General features: G+C 36.2%; 1 long non-coding RNA gene across 1 annotated transcript in view; it reads left to right on the top strand.

The window, feature by feature from the left end:
• The window catches only part of LOC112132625 (uncharacterized), a 74,863-nt gene extending 59,290 nt beyond the window's left edge, over window positions 1-15,573 (top strand). Inside the window, exons 4-5 of the long non-coding RNA XR_008523661.2 lie at window positions 13,820-13,979; window positions 15,502-15,573. This is a non-coding gene — a long non-coding RNA (uncharacterized LOC112132625). The remainder of the gene's footprint in view (window positions 1-13,819; window positions 13,980-15,501) is intronic.
• Window positions 15,574-18,259: the final 2,686 nt, after the last annotated feature.

Below are 18,259 nucleotides of genomic sequence, written 5' to 3' on the forward strand. Positions count from 1 at the left end.
ATTCTGCCAATACTTGTTGTCTTTTATTTTTTTGATGATAACCATTCTAACAGATGTGAAGTGGTATCTCTGTTTTAGTCTGGCCACTATTACAAAATACTATAGACTGGGCAGCATTTAGACAACAGTCTTATTTCTCACAGGCCTGAAGACTGGGAAGTTCAAGATCAAGGGGCCAACAGATTCAGTGTCTGTTCAAGGTCGGCTTTCTCAGAAACAGGCTCACTCTAAATCTCAGATTGTAAAAGGGATGAGGGGTCTCCCCTGAACCTCTTTCATAAGGGACTAATCCTACTCATGAGGTCTCTGCCCCATGACTTAATCACCACCCAAAGGCCCCACCTGGTAACAGCTTCACCTTAGGAGTAAGGATTTCTACATATGGATTATAGAGGCTCATTGCCTATCTTATTGTGATTTTGATTTGCATTTCCTTGAGGATTCGTGAAGGTAAGCATCTTTTTATATATCTGTTGGCCATTTGTATGTCTTCTTTGGAGAAATATCTATTTAAATCATTTGTCCAATTTTTAATGGGATTAGAAACTTAAATGTAACACTCCTAGAAGAAAACATAAGAAAAACATTATATGACAATGGTCTTGGCAATGAACCTTCATTGGATTTCTATTTGTTCTAGTAACTATAGTCACATTTTTACAGACATTCTCCCAAATATTTATTTTTATTTTCGCATTTTTATTCAAATGCCTTTTTCTGTAAATATAATTGTGGTTACCTTGAGGCTATACATTTATATTGAGTACGGGACATTTTAATTTGATGAATATACAAGGATGCTGTATTAGATGAGAGGTTTCTCTGGTGAAAGTTCTTAATTTTATCTTTTCCCTAAAATAAATTTATCAAACTACATTTTTACCAAATGTTGGATGTTCAAAGTAAAGTCCGTCTCTCATTATTTTCGCTTCAAAAGCAAACGGCTTTACATTGGAAGGCCTTAGATTTCTGAAATCTTTCTAACCACTTTTATTTCTCCTTTCAAACTGGTAGTTAATTTGAAATTCATATCTCTCTTGTATTACTCTGCAAATTCCATGATAACAACCAACATACCTTAAGGTTTTGGTTTCAATTTATTCCCATAAAGCCATAAGCTTATTAGGCATATGATCTGCTTCCATATTTGTCCAGGTTAACAGTTTTAGTGAATATTCTAATACCAGACAACATAGATAGCAGTTTATTAATCTTTGGTTATTGCTTTCCTCATCATTTACTGCCCAGTCAGGAAAATAAAACCAAATATATTATTAAAATTTTTAAAAGAGGCATCCTACTTCTAGCACTAATGTTTGCATTAGACAAAATAGGCCAGTATACATGACAGTTGCAAAAACGTTTATAAATATGTATGGTTAAAATAACATGGATTTGACAGTGGAGTCTGGTATGGCAGCAAGAGGAAGCTCCTGCCCTCCCCACCACTCCCAATCCCCAGCAAAATTTGTGAAGACTATTAAAAAAATGACAACACATAAAATCTATGGGAATGACTCTAAGAGCACCTCCTAAGAAGAAAAAAGGGTATTTGAACTGATAAGAACAAGAATTGGTGGTATTTTAACCAATACAGCTCCCTTTCTCATATCTCCTAGCTCAATGAGGTGGAAACTACTCCAGAGTGGTGTAGACAAAAATATAGAGCTTCCTGTTTCCCCATTTTGCTGTAAGAGTGCTATTATCCTGCATGATCAATATGTCAGCATGTTGTCATTCTTCCCTCCTATCCACTGCTGAGGTTAAGTTCTGGGCAAGTATAGTTGAATAGTGGGGAAGTCTCTTTTTATTTTCAGTCCCCATTGGTGGGATAGACAGCACCTCTGAGATTGCTATGGCATCAGTTGCCCTTGCTCAAGCATGTAAGACAAAGGTTCCACACAGATTACCTGAAGACCTGAGAAGCTGAGAAGACTTGAAGCTACTGCCTCCTCAACCCAGAGCTTAGCTCACACAATAACAGTGTCATTCAGAGAGAAATATGTCATTCTCTCTGTCCCCAGCTCCAGAGTGATTGCTCAGTGACTTTGCCTTGGTAGGGAAAGCAGGCTATAAAACTGATAGCTCCTAATCTCCTAAAAGAATTATTTGTAACAAAACATGGAGAAGTTCAAGCCTAAGGGCACTTTCAAAAAGAGTGCAGGTTATGGTGAAAGGCAATTTGGAGGGGTTGACAATCTGATTGGAGATGCAAGTTAAACAGTATGCTGTCTTGTTTTCAAGAGACACCTGGAAAAGAAAAATTTGGAAGAACGCTCCTAGGGTTCAAATTTCAAACACTGTTCATAGGGACTATGCCTCCAAAGAAACTCAAATTTAATTGGATTAGCCTTTAAGCAGTTAATACCCCAAAGTATTGTTTTAAAAATTAGAGCAATAAGTTGGAAATCAGAAAAGCTTAGTAACTGGATGTGTCCAGTAAAAAAGCCAGTCAAAAGGATTCTTGTCAAAACTTCCATTATCCCAGAGTGGTTGTGGGAATTCACAAGATTAGGCTATAATTCAAGTATTTAGTCAAAATTTCTTTCAATATTTTTTCAAGTCCTTTATCTCTTTCTCTCCTCTCCTTCTGATACTTGCATTGTGTATAACATTGTATGCTTAAGGGTGTTCCACATCTCTCTGAGCTTTCTTTATTTTCAACCATTCTTTTTGCTCTCTTTTGATGGCAGTATCTATATCAATAGATCTTCAAGTTCGGTAATTTTTTCTTTGCCCAGTTCATAAAATCAATTGTTTAGCCTTATTAGTGTATTTTTCACTTCAGTTATTACTGAAATATATTAAAAACAGTAGCCTACACAAACAGAAAGCTCAGCAAATGCCAGTAGAAGAAACAAACAAAAAAAAGACCATACAAACAGACACACAAGAGTAAAAATTCTGAAAGCCGAAAACAGAGAAAATATTGAAAGTTGCAAGGGAAAAATTACTCATTTTCTATAAAGTACTCAAAGTAAAACTAACTGCTAACTTGTCAGTGGAAACAATTGAAGCCAAAAGCACACATTCAAAATACTCAAATACAAATTTCTAAACTAAGAATTTTATACCCAACTATATTTCAAATGTGAAGATGAAATAAAGACAGAAACAGAGAATTTTTTCCTAGCATACTAGTAGGCTCCCAGAAATTCTAAAGGAAGTTTTTCAGACTGAAAGCAAATGGCCTCAGCTGGTAGTTCAAATCTACACCCCAAATCAAAGAACACCTATAAGGTAATTTTGCATAGTATTGTAAAAATTAATGAGATATTTTTTACACTTTTTTCTCTTAATGGTTTTAAAAGAAACTACAATAAACAATATGTATATACTGAATTGTTTGGCCTATAACTTATAGAAATATAATGTATTCAACAACAACACATAAAGAAGGTAAGTAGAAGCAAAGTTCTATTAGGGTAAGAAAATGGCAACAGATACTAACTAATCTACTCCTTTTAAAGTTGTAGAATGATGTAAATTAATAATTACAATGATATATTATTGTGTTTAAAACATTCATAGATGTAATATGTATGATAATAATACCACAAAAGTAGAAGAAAGAACAGAGCTATAAAATAGTAACATTCCTGTATCTCATGGATATTAAGTTTGTATAAATGTGGACCTGATTCTAATCAACTAAGGCATATATGGTAAACTCTACAGCAACTGCTAAGGAAATAAGTCAAAAAATACTTGAAATCTTAGTGGAAACATTATTACATATATTAAAATTCTACCTTAAAATGCTTAATTTAAAAGCAGTAAACAAATAATTGAAAACAAAAAAATCTCAAAATATAGAGAGAACAAAAAGTAAATGGCAAACCTAATTCATCTCTTTCAATAATAACATTAAAAGTTAGTGAATTAAACAATACAATGTAAAGGCGGAGATTGCCAGACTGAATTTAAAAACATGATCCAATATATGCTGTCTATAAGGGGCACCCTTTAAATTCAAAGACACAAATAGTTTGAAAGTTAAATGGGTAGGAAAAGCTATATCACAGAAACATAAAAAGTGTGAACACATATAAACACACAAAAGTTGGAGTAGGTATATTAATAGCAGAAAAAAATGGACCTTAAAACTGAAAATGTTACTTGAAATCAAGGTAGACATTTTTTGTTTTATTTTGTTCCCAGGCAGGAGTGCAATGGCATGAACACGGCTCACCACAGCCTCAACCTCCTGGGCTTAAGCAATCCTTGAACCTCAGGCTCCTCAGTAGCTGGGACTACGAGTGCCACCAGGTCCAGCAATTTTTTTTTTTTTAATTTCTTGTAGAGACGGGATCTTGCCATGTTGCCCAGGCTGATCTTGAACTCTTGGACTCAAGCAATCTTCCTGCCTTGACCTCCCAAAGTGCTGGGATTACAGGCATGAGCCACCATGCTGGCCTGGACATTTTTTGATGATATAACGTTAATTTAGCAGTAATATAGTAATTATAAACATATATAAACATATATACTCTTAGTAACAAATCATCAAAATGTGTGAAATAAATAATGACAAAAATTAAGGAAAAAACAGATAATTCAATAAAAATATTCAGAGATATCAGTAACCTACTGTTCATAATGAATAGAAAAACTAAGAAAAAGTTGAACAAAATAATAGAACTCTCAACATAAAAAACTAGCTGTCAAACATACATACATATATCCACACCTGTCTTTATAAGTTACTCAGTCTTAAGTATTCTGTTATAGCAACATGAAATAGATTAACACAGAAAACTGGTACCAAGAAGTGTGGTTGTTGCTGTATAGATAACTTAAAATGTGAAAGTAGCTTTGGAACTGAGTAATGGGCAGAAGTTTAAAAAGTTTGAAAGAGCAGGCTAGATAAAGCCTAGATTCTGGCAAAGACAACAGATAAGAAGATTAGGGAAAATTTGGACTCCTTAGAGTTTGGTTAAATGTTTGAAACCAAAATGTGAATAATAAAGGCCATTCTAATGATGTCTCAGATGAAAATGAGGAGTATATTATTTGGAAATGAAGTAAAAGTCGTTCTTCTTATACAATTGCAAAGAACTTGGCTGCACTGGATTCATATCCTAGTGCTTTGTGGAATGAGGAGCTTAAAAATGATTAATTAGGAATTCTGGCAGAAAAAAATATATAAGCAAAATATGGAAGGATCTGCATGGATACTTGCATCTACTTCTACTGAGATTTGGGAGGACAGGAATAATTTAGTTAGAATTTATAACAGGGAAGCAAAATAGATTTGGAAAACTCTCAGCCTGGCTATGTAGTAGAGAATGAAAGAGCATTTTCAGCAGAGGAATCCAAGCATGTGACGTAGTGACTGTTTGCTAAAGAGATTGATAGGGCTAGAAGGCAGCCAGAGGTTATTCGCAAGGACTCCAAAGGCATTTCAGAGATTTTCAAAGCTGCCCCTTTCCATCACAGTCTCAGAGGCCTATCAGGGAAGAACGATTTTGCAGGATGGCCGCAGAGTGCCTTCCAGAGTCTCCCTGCCCAGGACTCACTCATGACTATTCTCTGCATGCCGGTGGTGTGCTCCTCAGTCATTCCAGCTGTGATTCCAGTTGCCCCGCTTGTGGCTCAACCTGCCTCTCCAAAAGGTGCAAGCAAGTAAACTTTGGAAACACTACATCATAGCTTAACTGGACCCAGATGCAGCTTATGCCACTGTTCCAGAGATCTCAAGCAGTAAGACTTGGTGGTGTGTCCACATGGTATGAAATCTGCAAGTGTGCAGAATGAGAGAGCTAAGAAGGCATGGCAAAGATTTCAAAGGATGTATCAACCAGGCTGGAGCCCAGGAAGGGACTTGTTGCAGGATCAGAGCCCCACTAGAGCAATGCAGAGCGGAAATATGAGTTCAGAGCTGCTGCAGAGAGTCACCACCAAGGCAATGCCTAGCAGAGCTATAGGAGCAGGACTGCCACTGAGAATCTAGAACTGTACAGCTACCAGCATGCAACACCTACAAGCAGCTACCAGCCAACTTATAAGAGCTTGTTGGACTTTTCAGCCCAGCAAAGTCAAGTCACAGGGCTTGGACTGCCTAAGGCTTTTGGCATCTAACCCTTGAACCACTATCTCCAAGGAGCGGAACATGGAGTCAAAGAAGAATATTCTGGATCCTTGAGATTTAATCTTCTCCATCCTGTTGGGTTTTAGACTTACTTAGGAGCTCTTACTCCTCTATTAGTTCCTATTTTTCCATTTTGGAATGGAAATGTGTACCCATGCCTGTCCCACCATTGTATTTTGGAAGCAGATAACTTGTTTTCACAGACAAGCAAATGAGACTTTGGACTTTGAATTTTTGAGTTGGTGCTGAAATGACTTAATGACTTGGGGCTGTGTGGACAGAATGAATGTATTTGTATTAGAGAAGGACTTGAGTTTGGGAGGCAAGGCATGGAATGCTAACATTTGAATGTATATCCCTTCCAACAGTCATGTGGAAACTTAATCCCCATTGTAACAGTATTAAGAGTGTGGAAAATCCAGTTGCGGTATTTGGGAAGTGGAACCTTTGGGAGGTAATTAGGACTAGGGGAGGTCATGAGGGTCGGTCATTAGGGGCTTTATAAAAGTGAATAGATCTGAGGTAGCATGCTGAGTTCTATTTTCATGTGATGCTCTGCACTGCCTTGTTTACAAGCAAGAAGGCTCTGGCCAGATGTGGCCCCTAGACCTTGGACTTCCCAGCCTCCATAACTGTAAGAAATAAATTTTCTTTATAAATTACCCAGTCTAAGGTATTTTATTATAGCAACAAAAACAGATTAAGATAATAATCTTCGGCCGGGCGCGGTGGCTCACGCCTGTAATCCCAGCACTTTGGGAGGCCGAGGCGGGCGGATCACGACGTCAGGAGATGTAGACCGTCCTGGCTAACACGGTGAAACCCCCTCTCTACTAAAAATACAAAAAATTAGCCGGGCGTGGTGTCGGGCGCCTGTAGTCCCAGCTACTCGGGAGGCTGAGGCAGGAGAATCTCTTGAACCCGGGAGGTGGAGCTTGCAGTGAGCCGAGATCGCGCCACTGCACTCCAGCCTGGGCGACAGAGTAAGACTCCGTCTTAAAAAAAAAAGAAAAAAAAAAAAGAAGATAACAATCTTCAAAAATAAGATAAAATAAAATAAACTTGAAACATGCACATTATCTGACTCTAAAAATTATTTATAAGCTATAGTATTCAAAAAAAGTATGGTCATACCATAAGAATCAACTCGTAGATTTTTGGAATAGAATTGAGATTCCAGACACAAAATCATTTGTCTATGGTCAAGCAATTTTGGACAAAAATATGAAGAAATATATTTAAGTTCTGTAGTCTTTTAAAATTAACATGAATTTTGTTTTGTTTTTAAAGAATAATTTAGCACATATAAAAGTTTTTGGGGCCAGGTGCAATGGCTCACACCTGTAAACCCTGCACTTTTGGAAGCAGAGGCAGGAGGATTCCTTGAGGGCAGGATTCCTTGAGGGCAGAAGACCAGCCTGGACCCTGTTTTTACAAAACACTTAAAAAAATTATCCCCACATGGTGACATGCACCTGTACTCCCAGCTACTAGGGAGGCTGAGGCGGAAGAATCCTTTGAAGCCAGGAGTTTGAGGCTGCAGTGGGCTATAAGGATATCACTGCACTCAGCCTGGGCAACAGAGCAATATCCTGTCTCAAAAAATAAAATAATAAATAAGTAAAATAAAATAAATAACAGTTGTTTTTCAGATAATACAGGTAAAATTCTGGACATTGAGGTATTTTAGTTTTCCAACTCTCATTTTCTAATTTAATCAAATTAACTCAATCAAAATACAACATCTTTCAGTGGAAGCTATTTTTTATGCAGTCTTGTCTTCTCTATCACCTAAACATGTTGCCTCTCAAGAAAGCTATCAATAAAGAATATTTGAACTAGAATCTATTGATTAATGAAATAAAAATTGATTTGAGATTCTCAAGGTTTTCTAAAGAGACCTAGGAAGAAATGAGGCATGTGATGTTAACAATGACAGTTTCTCAAAGCAGAGTAAGAGGGAGAAGTTGCAAAGGAGGAGTAAAATGATAATTAAAGGAATAACATATTCAGAAGCTAATGATGAAACAAGAGAAACATATACTACATAATATCAGGGTGGTGTGTGGAGAGAAAACACTTAAAACTTTTCAAAAGTGTGCATGCATTAGGGCCAATAAAATTCCAAAGTAGGCTACCAACAAGGTGGTAGCCAGTCTGCCAGCAGTGCAGGCAACATAGCAAAAGGAAGTAATATTTATGTTAGAGACTATGGCTAATTCCAAAGCAAAAGAAGAAGAATGTGAGAAAAGACATGCATCAATTACAGCTCACAGAATTGGTTCTTAGCACAGCTGATGGAAGCAGGAAGAAAAATAATAATGTAAGTTTAGGTAACTCTAACAAAATGCTGAGTAAGAACATGGGAAGCATTTGAAAATTGTTACAAATGTCTTAAGTGCTATTTTAAAGAAATGAAGATATAATTATATAGTTCTTTAATTTCAAAGAGAATAATTGAGAAAATAAAAGTGAAATTTCTGATTAAAAAATTGTAAAACAGCAAAGCTATCTAGAAAGCTATTTGCTCTGAAATGTTACAACTTTGAAATGAGCATAATGATCATTAAGGATTAACAATTTAAAGAAACACATTTTTTCTAATCCAGAGCTTGTAACAAAAAAGTAAAAGCTTAATGGAAGCTATATGGAAATAAATGTCAACACACATTTAGAAATTAGTTAAAGAAAAAACATTGAAAAATAAACCCAAGACTCAGCAAAACAGTTCATATTATTATTTAAAATTATCATCATTTTAACGAAGTGGCTTCTTACATTCAGGGTATAACGTGTGCACAGGGCAGAGAGGGAAGAAGGTATTTGAGCACATGTGCACACAAGGACGTGTTGCACAAGTTCTGATGTGTATTTTCAAGATAAGCATAATTATAATTAAGGTTAATTTCATGTACACATAAACAACATATATTTTAATTAACAAAATACAAGTGAGAGTATTCCTGCTTTTGCAAGTAAACCCAAAGCAAAGCAAAACGGAAGCCATTCTATAATATCTGATAAATATTTATCGTATATTTTTCTATATTTATCTAGTATCTTTTATATATTCCTTTCTTTGCTCTGCCTTTATGGAAGACTGGCATGTGTATAACCAATATTAAACTATCCATTTGATTCCAAAGCCAAAAATAAAAGTCAACGTATACTTTTTAGGTTTTGTTGAGCTTAGTGTAGGTTTTGTTTAGTTTTTCACAAATTTAAAATGTTAAATACCAGTTGTACCTAACAAAAATCTCTTTAAGATGGAATTGAAAATTGTCGTTCTTTCTTATTTATTTATTTATTTATTTATTTATTTATGTTTGAGACGGAGTCTCTCTCTGTCGCCCAGGCTGGAGTATAGTGGTGCGATCTCGGCTCACTGCAAGCTCCGCCTCCCTGGTTCAAGCGATTCTCCTGCCTCAGCCTCCCGACTAGCTGGGATTACAGGCATGCGCTACCACGCCTGGCTAATTTTAGTTTTTCAGTAGAGATGCCTGGCTAATTTTGTTTTTTTCAGAGGGCTTCTCCATGTTGGTCAGGCTTGCTCCAACTCCCAACTTCAGGTGATCCACCCGCCTCGGCCTCCCAAAGTGCTGGGATTACAGGCGTGAGCCACCGCGCCCGGCCTGAAACTTTTCTATTTCTTTTCACAGATGTATGACGGATCATGAAAACAGACTTGGATTTTTACTCATGAAAAATGCTGATAATTAAAGATGCTTTTGTGAGTGCATTAACATGCATTTTAACCAAGAAGGTATACAAAATTATGGTATTTAGAAAACTCAGAATTTGAGTCATAGTATTTAGTTTTCTGCTCTTATTTTTTTAATATATCAAGTTCTAATCTGCAAAACACCTAGAAATGCCACACGAATTATTAAGCTGTTGCAATATTACCATTTGATATAATTGCTATAATGATTGCTGTAAAATTATTTTAGAAAAAAAAAAATTAGGCTGGGCGCGGTGGCTCACGCTTGTAATCCCAGCATTTTCACTCGAGGTCGGGAATTCGAGACCAGCCTGGCCAGCATGGTGAAACCCCGGCTCTACTAAAAATACAAAAATTAACCAGGTGTGGTGGCAGGAGCCTGTAGTCCCAGTTACTCCAGAGGCTGAGGCAGGAAAGTTGCTTGAACTCAGCAGGCAGAGGTTGCAGTGAGCCGAGATCACACCACTGTACTCCTGCCTGGGCGACAGAGCAAGACTCCATCACACACAAACACACACAGACACACACACACACACACACAGAGAAAATTGTAAAAAGACCTTTTAAAAATAGTTTGAAGGAATATTATTGTCTTTTTTTTAAACTTTATTAGATCTTCCAAGAAAAATATTTAATGTCATAAAATGTAATTTAATGGAAATAGTTTGTTGTTGCTGTAAAATCCCCATTTCTGGCAAGAAAATGGACTACTCTCCAGAAAACCCTAGAAACATTTTCCCTGTTTGCTAGAAGTTCTTCTACCTCAAATCCCCTCCACAGTGAGGATATTGTTGACTATACTTCCCCAATGTGGTTTAATTTAGGAGAAAATAGCAAGTGAAGAAGATAATAAAAATATGAAAAAATGCTTTTCCACATTTTCTTTCTTTTTTTTTTTTGAAACCACCACGCAGATATTCCACACTCTCTATCAATTTTCTTAAATAGGAGGATATATGGCGTGGGGGAGAAATGTCCATCTTGTTAACATTAAGACATTCCTGACTGTCCTTTCTCTTCCACCACTGTCTTAAGCTGATTGAGTTGCTATAACAAAGTACCATAAACTGGGTGGCTTTTAACCACAGAAATGCATTTCTTACAGTTCTGGAGGCTGATAAATCCAAGGACAAATCACCAGCAGATTTGGTGTCTGGGAGGTCTCTGTTTCCGGTTCTAGACAGTGTCTTCTCACTGTGTCCTCACATGGTGGAAGGGACAAGTGAGCTCTCTGGGGTCTCATTTATAAGGACGCGAATCCCATTCATGAGAGATATAGCCTTATGACCTAATTATATCCCAAATGTCTTCCTAATACCAAAATCTTGAGGGTTAGGATTTCACATATGAATTGGGGGTGGGGGACACAGAAACATTCACTTCACAGCAACCACCCACTATGATGCTCGGAGAAGGTTTAAAATAGAGAAAAAGAAATCCTGGAAGAGGGAACGAAAAAGAAAAAAAAAACCCAACTATGACAAGCATTTTGCAATTTGCCATATTAATTTGTCCTCCATGAAAACCCCTATAAGCCACCCTGCTCAGCTTATTCCCTATTTCCAGTAGTCTTTTCCCCAGAATCACAAGTTTCAACTCATGCTCTGGGCCACTGACCCCAACCCAACTACACCACTCCCACATTCTGTTTACAAGAAAACCAGCTCTCAGGCATAAATATCATCAATACTTGCTAGTGTGGGTTTTGTGGCACCCAAAACACATTACAATGCATTATTCTATTTTATTTTATTTTACTTTTAGATGGAGTCTCGCTCTGTCACTCAAGCTGGAGTGCAGTGTTGCGATCTCAGCTCACTACAATGCATTATTTTAAAATAAGATTGCTGGCCGAGTGCAGTGGCTCATACCTGTAATCCCAGCACTTTGGGAAGCTGAGGAGGGTGGATCCCTTGAGCTCAGTAATAAGGCTACTATTTTGGCTTCCAAATGCCTATTATTTAAATCAGTTTTCAATTTGTTTAGAATCCCAGCTGAGAAAGAACAGTGACAAATACTGAGTCTTTCAAAGACCCCCAAAATGGGTTCAGAATTAAGAAATGTTGAGAACCCCCCAAAAAAATGACCATTTGCAGAAGGGAAATATATTAGGGAGAGAATTTGGTGGGACCAGGACCAGTGGCTTTGAGCTTTGTGCTCTAGGGTATTTTGATCTATACTGTGTATAGCGGCTTATGTTGGGACTAGCGTGTATTTACAGTGATGCTATTGGCTTTTATGTTCTGTGCGCCAGGCAAGAGGCTTTGGCATATAGTTTATCTTGGCAGATGACAGCTGCATGAGAGGATTAGCACTACCAAAGGCATGGGCCACATGGGCCTCAGCAGAAATCATGGGTGGCCTTTGCCAAATGTGGGGAACTTTAGGATAGAGGCTGCTGAATCTTTAGCTTGAACTACACCTAGAATATATGTGCTGGCATTCAGGGCAGATGCTGACAGATCACAAAGGCCTCAGTAGGCAGGAACAGTTGAGGCAAATATACAATTACAGGCAAAAGAGTGTCTTCACAGGCTATTAAGGCACTGGTTGGCAAAACAATCTCTACTAGTTTAAAACTGCAGCTGTGTTAGATTTGTGCTAGCTACACTGTGCAGGTTCTAACTTTGGATTATGAGTTCCAGACTTAAAAAGGTAGCGTTAGATAGGGGACCCCATTTCAGCTGAGTCTTCTAGAATAGAAAAACAAAATTAGATAATCAGAAAATACTAAAAAAAAAAAAAGCAAAACAAGAAACAAACTGTCAAACACTTATCACAGGGGTGCAGAAAATGCAGCAACAATGAAATGCTGCTCAAAAGTTGTAACATTAAAGCAAAGACGATTCATGCCTTGTTCTTATTAGGCCACTAGGGGCCAGAGACATCCACAGCAGTTTCAGCTACAGAGGATGTCTTTTTAACTGAGACCAAAGTTTTGGAGGGTAAACACTTTTTAGGAAAAGGGTTTCTTAGGCCTTACGCAGTACATTGCAATTTGTGGAAATGATCCAGGAATGACAACGCCTGTTTGAATGAGAGTGTCCACTCTATGTTGCCAGATTGAACCTGTACTCAAGTCATTATTGGAGTGCCAGAAACATGGGACTTAAAGAGCAATGGCAATTAATGTGGTAATCACAACTCCATTATTAATTGTTTGACAGGAATGAGTTTTCATTCAGACGATTTTGGAGACATGGCGAAGAATGAATGATCTTTTGGTCCAGGGAGGCTAAATTCAATTTTTACTCCATCCTCTCTCCTTTACTGTTTTAACACTGAAACTCCACTATGGTCTCTTACAGCATGAAGAAAGACTTCTGAGAACAAAATTTGGCTAGGGATAAACTGTTCTAGATGTGATGGACTGCTTCTAATCTACATTTGGGTAGCTTTGGTTTTGTACATAAAATATGATGTGTATGATTAACTCTTTGGACCGTCTAAAAGTGAAACATATCATCTATGGCTAATACAACTCAAGAGGCTCTAAAGAACCGAACCCATTCCCATGACAGATAGTTCTGGTTGTCGTTACTAAAGAAACATGGTCAGGCACTGAGACCCAACTGTTTGAGAATATACAAAATTTGTAGTTAGGGTGGGGAAATTTTACATTAATTTATTCAAAATAAAATATTGCAAGAGTAAAAATAATTTCAATACAAACTTCAATTTCTCTGGGTTTTAACATTTTAGGACTTTAATTTGCGAGGAGGTTTATTCTTTCTGACTTTAATTCTCCCTAGTCACAATTGGAAGGAGATTATACTCAAATTTGGGGCATCTCTTTGTTGCTAGAATTTTATTGCAATGTCTTTATATATTTTGTTCTTAAAGTATGTTGCCTTCAATTTCAAGGTAGGTCTGAAATGGGCTATATTGGACTAAGTGAATTTACATTTGTAATGGAAAATGGAATAGGGAACAATTATTAAGCGTTACTATAATGAAAACTTGGATTTGGTACAATTAATACGTTTTGATTCATTTGTATCCTTCAGTGACTCCTGGAGGATAACAAAAACATGCAGTGGTTCGGATTGGGAACCCGGCAGAATGAAGGTGGGAGCAGACATGTCCAGAGTGATGGTCAGCCTTCTTGCCAGAGGAAAACAGCCAAAACTCTGCTTGACTGTAGATTTAACAATGAAGCCCACTTAGGTAAAGGAAAAACAACAATAAAACCAAACCAAACCAAAACTGTGGCATATCATGGTAATTATATTGGGAAGAGCACACTTTTCTTATAAAGTTTTCTTTGTGTGAAGGAGCCTCAATTACTATGAAACTTTTGGCTTCTCTCTAGCTCCAGGGAGATGCGATGCCTGTTTGGTAATTTTGGGAATAATGTTTTTGACATAATTTGTTCCTTCTTCTTTTCCTCATCTTGGGAGTGAAATGCTCACAGGGAAAGAACATTCTCTTTTGTTAAGGGTTTTGTTTTTAGTGTCACAGAATTACCCAGGTTGAGCACTACTTCCCACCCCGTCCTCAACCCTCTCTTTAGGAGGGCTAATCCCGTGACAGAAAAGTGCATTTGACGGTGTTTATAACTGTGAAGATTCAGGGTTCAATTAGCAGAACTCCTTGATGAACATAAAGGGTTCAACTTGTTATTTGCCAGGTAAATAGCTGACATTTTGGCCCCCAAACCTTACTCTTTGTATTATTTATCAAAATTTTCAGATCCTAGGTGGTAATTAAAAGTATGATTTAATAGTCCCATTTAAAGACAGAAACACAAATAAACATTTACAATACAAACCATTGTTAAGTTTAGGTTGCTAAAAATCAGCTATAATTCTACAGTTTCTCCTATATGTAAAGCCAGCAGAAAGGCAACTTTGGCTGCAGGCTGTTTCTTCCAAAACACATGGTAGCTGGGAGCAAAATTCACTCTCATTTAAATAAGTTTATCTCAGAATCTAGAGAACAATGTGATCAGTCTTTTGCAGAATTATGCAGACATGGAAAATAATAGTTCACATTTAAATAAATACAAATAAATAGGATTTTAGATACTAAGTTACACCAACTATGATACTGTTTTTATTTATGTTGAAAAAGAAAAGTGACCATTTACCTCTATGGAAGAAGCACTGGTTAGAATTATGAAATCAGAATTTTTGGTTAAACATGTTATCTGTGAATTGTTCATATAATTTTTAAAACATAACGGCTCTGTAGTGTTATTAAATAAATGATGTTTCAGAAAGTCCAAAGAGTGTGAAAATTTTTGTTTTCTAAGTGATGCAAAATGGAATATGTGGTAAGGATAAAATCCCTCTAGGGTTTTTGGAATGCAGACCAGTAATGAAAGCATAGAACCTAGTTTATGAGTTAGAAGGATAATATGTACTATAGAAATAATAGGAGGGCAAGTGGGAAAATTAAAAATATAGAAGCTTTGTGTGCCTAAGGAAAGGCATTGACATTTTCAAATGATATTTGGTAATGCCATTTCTGTAAATATGTTTTAAGTACAGAAACTTTTTGCATGAAAAACCTGTGGAAATTTTCCTTGGGAAGCCTTGAGGGACAACAAAGAAAGCTTTCAAAAATAGTGCTGGTTTTCACTTTGTGGAATGGATATCTCAGATATTCTAATGTATGCTGAGGTAAAGGATTTAGTGTTCCAGCAACTTCTGTTCTAACTTTCTTATTTCATTCTCTTCCTACACAGGGACTCATTTCGGGGACAGGAAGTGTACGTCAGACAGTGTGGATCTGACCATGGTGCTGATTTCTTTTTCAGTAGGACTTCCATGTTATCACGTCAGTGTAAAAAGAATAAAGCATATTTTGTAATAATAATTTTATATCTGTTTGCTTAGGTTTGCTAAAGGAGAATATAAGCAATCACAATATTCAAGATTTAAAGTAATGTTGATCTGGCATTTACTACCTTTACAACTTGACAAAATTATTTAAACTTTCTGAGTTCAGATTATTTGTTTATAAATTGATATTGATAATAGATAGATATATATTTTATTTTTTATTATTATTTTTTAATTATATACATATGTAACTAACCTGCACATTGCGCACATGTATGATAATACATATATTTTATTGGATTGATGATTATATATGGTATTATAAAAGCATCTTACCTAGAAAAAATGTCACAATAAATGTTATACCTCTTTCTCCTCCACTATAATCATTTACTGAAGAACAAATGCCTAATTCATTATCAACATGTAGCAGTCTGGATGACTTCATTCCTATGATACTGGTTGCTGAGACAGTTGACCATATAAACTTGATTATATGTGAGACATTTTTATACTGAATAGTTTTAAAAATTGTCTAAATGTATTAGTGTAATCTGCATATGATCTTTCAATTTCTAGGTGGATGTCATATGATAGAGACATTTTTGGAGGTAGATAATTTACCATTTTTTGCCAAAACTATCCAGTGAATAAACAATACCCAGCAGGACTTCAACCATGTTGCTGTGGGAATACACACCATCTTTAGCATTTGGCTGTGCATCAACAAGCATTTTGTTCTATTATTCTCTTTCTATTTAAAATGTTCTGTGTCCTTAGACAAGTCATTATGTGCTTTTTTAACATATTCAATCATTTTATTCTATGAAGGTGGTTGGTTAAAATAGTCTGTATACATTCATTCAGTTCAAACACAAAACAAAACAAAAAAATCACAAGAAAAATTTAAGCATAGATCTATAATTTCCTGGATCTCAAACTCTACCAGCTGAGTTTGATTCCAAAACTTTTCTTCTTTTCTCTAAACAAGGGGTCAGCTAGGAATTCCATCCATAAAATGTATTTGGTTTTTCATCAAGTTCTTCGGCTTTTGTCCTGAACTTGGGGTCTTTCTCTAAGCATTGTGCTCTCAAGTTCTGTTTTCATGTTGCTCAAAATTCCTTTTTGGGACTTCAAATTTGCATTTCATTTTATCTGATCCTAGGTTTCAGAATCCTGGTCTTCACTCTGGCTTATCAAACTCTATAGGCATAGAATGTGTCATTCTGCCTTGCTGAACTAAATACTTTCTCTGAAAGCAATCTCATAAAATGTAGAGAGCTTGCAAGCTAACTCTATTTCATCCAAGTCTAAGTTTTTATCCAAATCCTAACTAATAACAAACTCTTTCCTGGAGTACCAGTGAGGTAATTTAAGACTGGAATTCTTATGACGTGTGTGTGTGTGTGCGCACGCACACGTGTTTGTTGTAAAAATTTAGGTAAAATAATTAAGAACACGTCTAATGTGACAGGGAGTTTGCCTGGGTTGCTTTGATCTTAGAAGCCCAAACTAGAATTTAAAATGACCTTGATAAATTAGAGTAGCCATTCATCAAAAACAGTATGAAATTTAATAGGGACAAGTGCAAGGAGGCACACAGGGGACACAACTAAGTATGCATGCAATAAGCACAGGGGTGACTCTAAGCAATTCTGAAAAAATATGTGAAAATTATAGGGGAGAAAAGCTGGAAATTAATCAGCATTTAACTGTTGTTAATTTTCAAGTACTGATATGACACTTAGATACACAGTATTATGAGCTATCATAGAAAAGTAATCTTTTGGCTCTGTAAAATCTGAGATAATCTTCTTCTACATTTTGCCAGTAGTGAGAACTTTATTACAGCAGTATGTTTATTCGTTCCATAACTATTTTTTGAGACACTACTGTGTCCTGTGTAAAGTGTTAAAAATTGTCATTTGCTACTTCCTTCTAACTATCATGGGTAACAAAATAACATTCGTATCACTATAAATGTCCCTCGTATTACATTTTCTAATTTTATTGTATTCTGTCTTGGGACATTTGTTACATTTTGTCTGCGCAGCATCTTCTCTTTCAGAATTTTGTCCTCCCTTCTGGCAAGATAATTTAATTAAATATCTACACTTCACTGCCTGCCACTGGCCAATCCACCAAAGTGAGTCATTGAAGGATGAGCACAAAATAAAAAGTGAAGTGTTTCTAAGTCATTCAAGGATCCCTGTCAGAGTCACAAAGAAATAGCTCTTTTCTTTACTCTGGAACCTCTAAACATAAGTATAGGGTAAGCCAGAAATCTGTTGACCCTGTTTGTTTGTCTATGTGGAGAGCTTGATTAGTCCTTAATGAATCCAAAAGAAATTAGAGTTCATATTTGGATGAAATGAAACACAATTCTAATTATATCACTGAGTCATTAGAATCAAAGTGGACTTGTTACACCTCATTTGGACTTTAAAGTTAAATGAACTAATAGATTTTTTTATTCTTCTTAAGCTAATTTGATTTGGATTTATGACACTTGCAACCAAAGAGTTTAGACTTTATATATATATATATATATATATATATATATATATATTTGTTTATATTAATAGACTGTACTGTAAGGTAATACTTGGAGCAAGGAGGTTCTCTTCTCCCCAACTCCCATGCCAAGATAATGATTTTAAT

This window comes from Pongo abelii, chromosome 2 (genome assembly GCF_028885655.2).
Source record: "Pongo abelii isolate AG06213 chromosome 2, NHGRI_mPonAbe1-v2.0_pri, whole genome shotgun sequence".
Classification (NCBI taxonomy): domain Eukaryota; kingdom Metazoa; phylum Chordata; class Mammalia; order Primates; family Hominidae; genus Pongo; species Pongo abelii.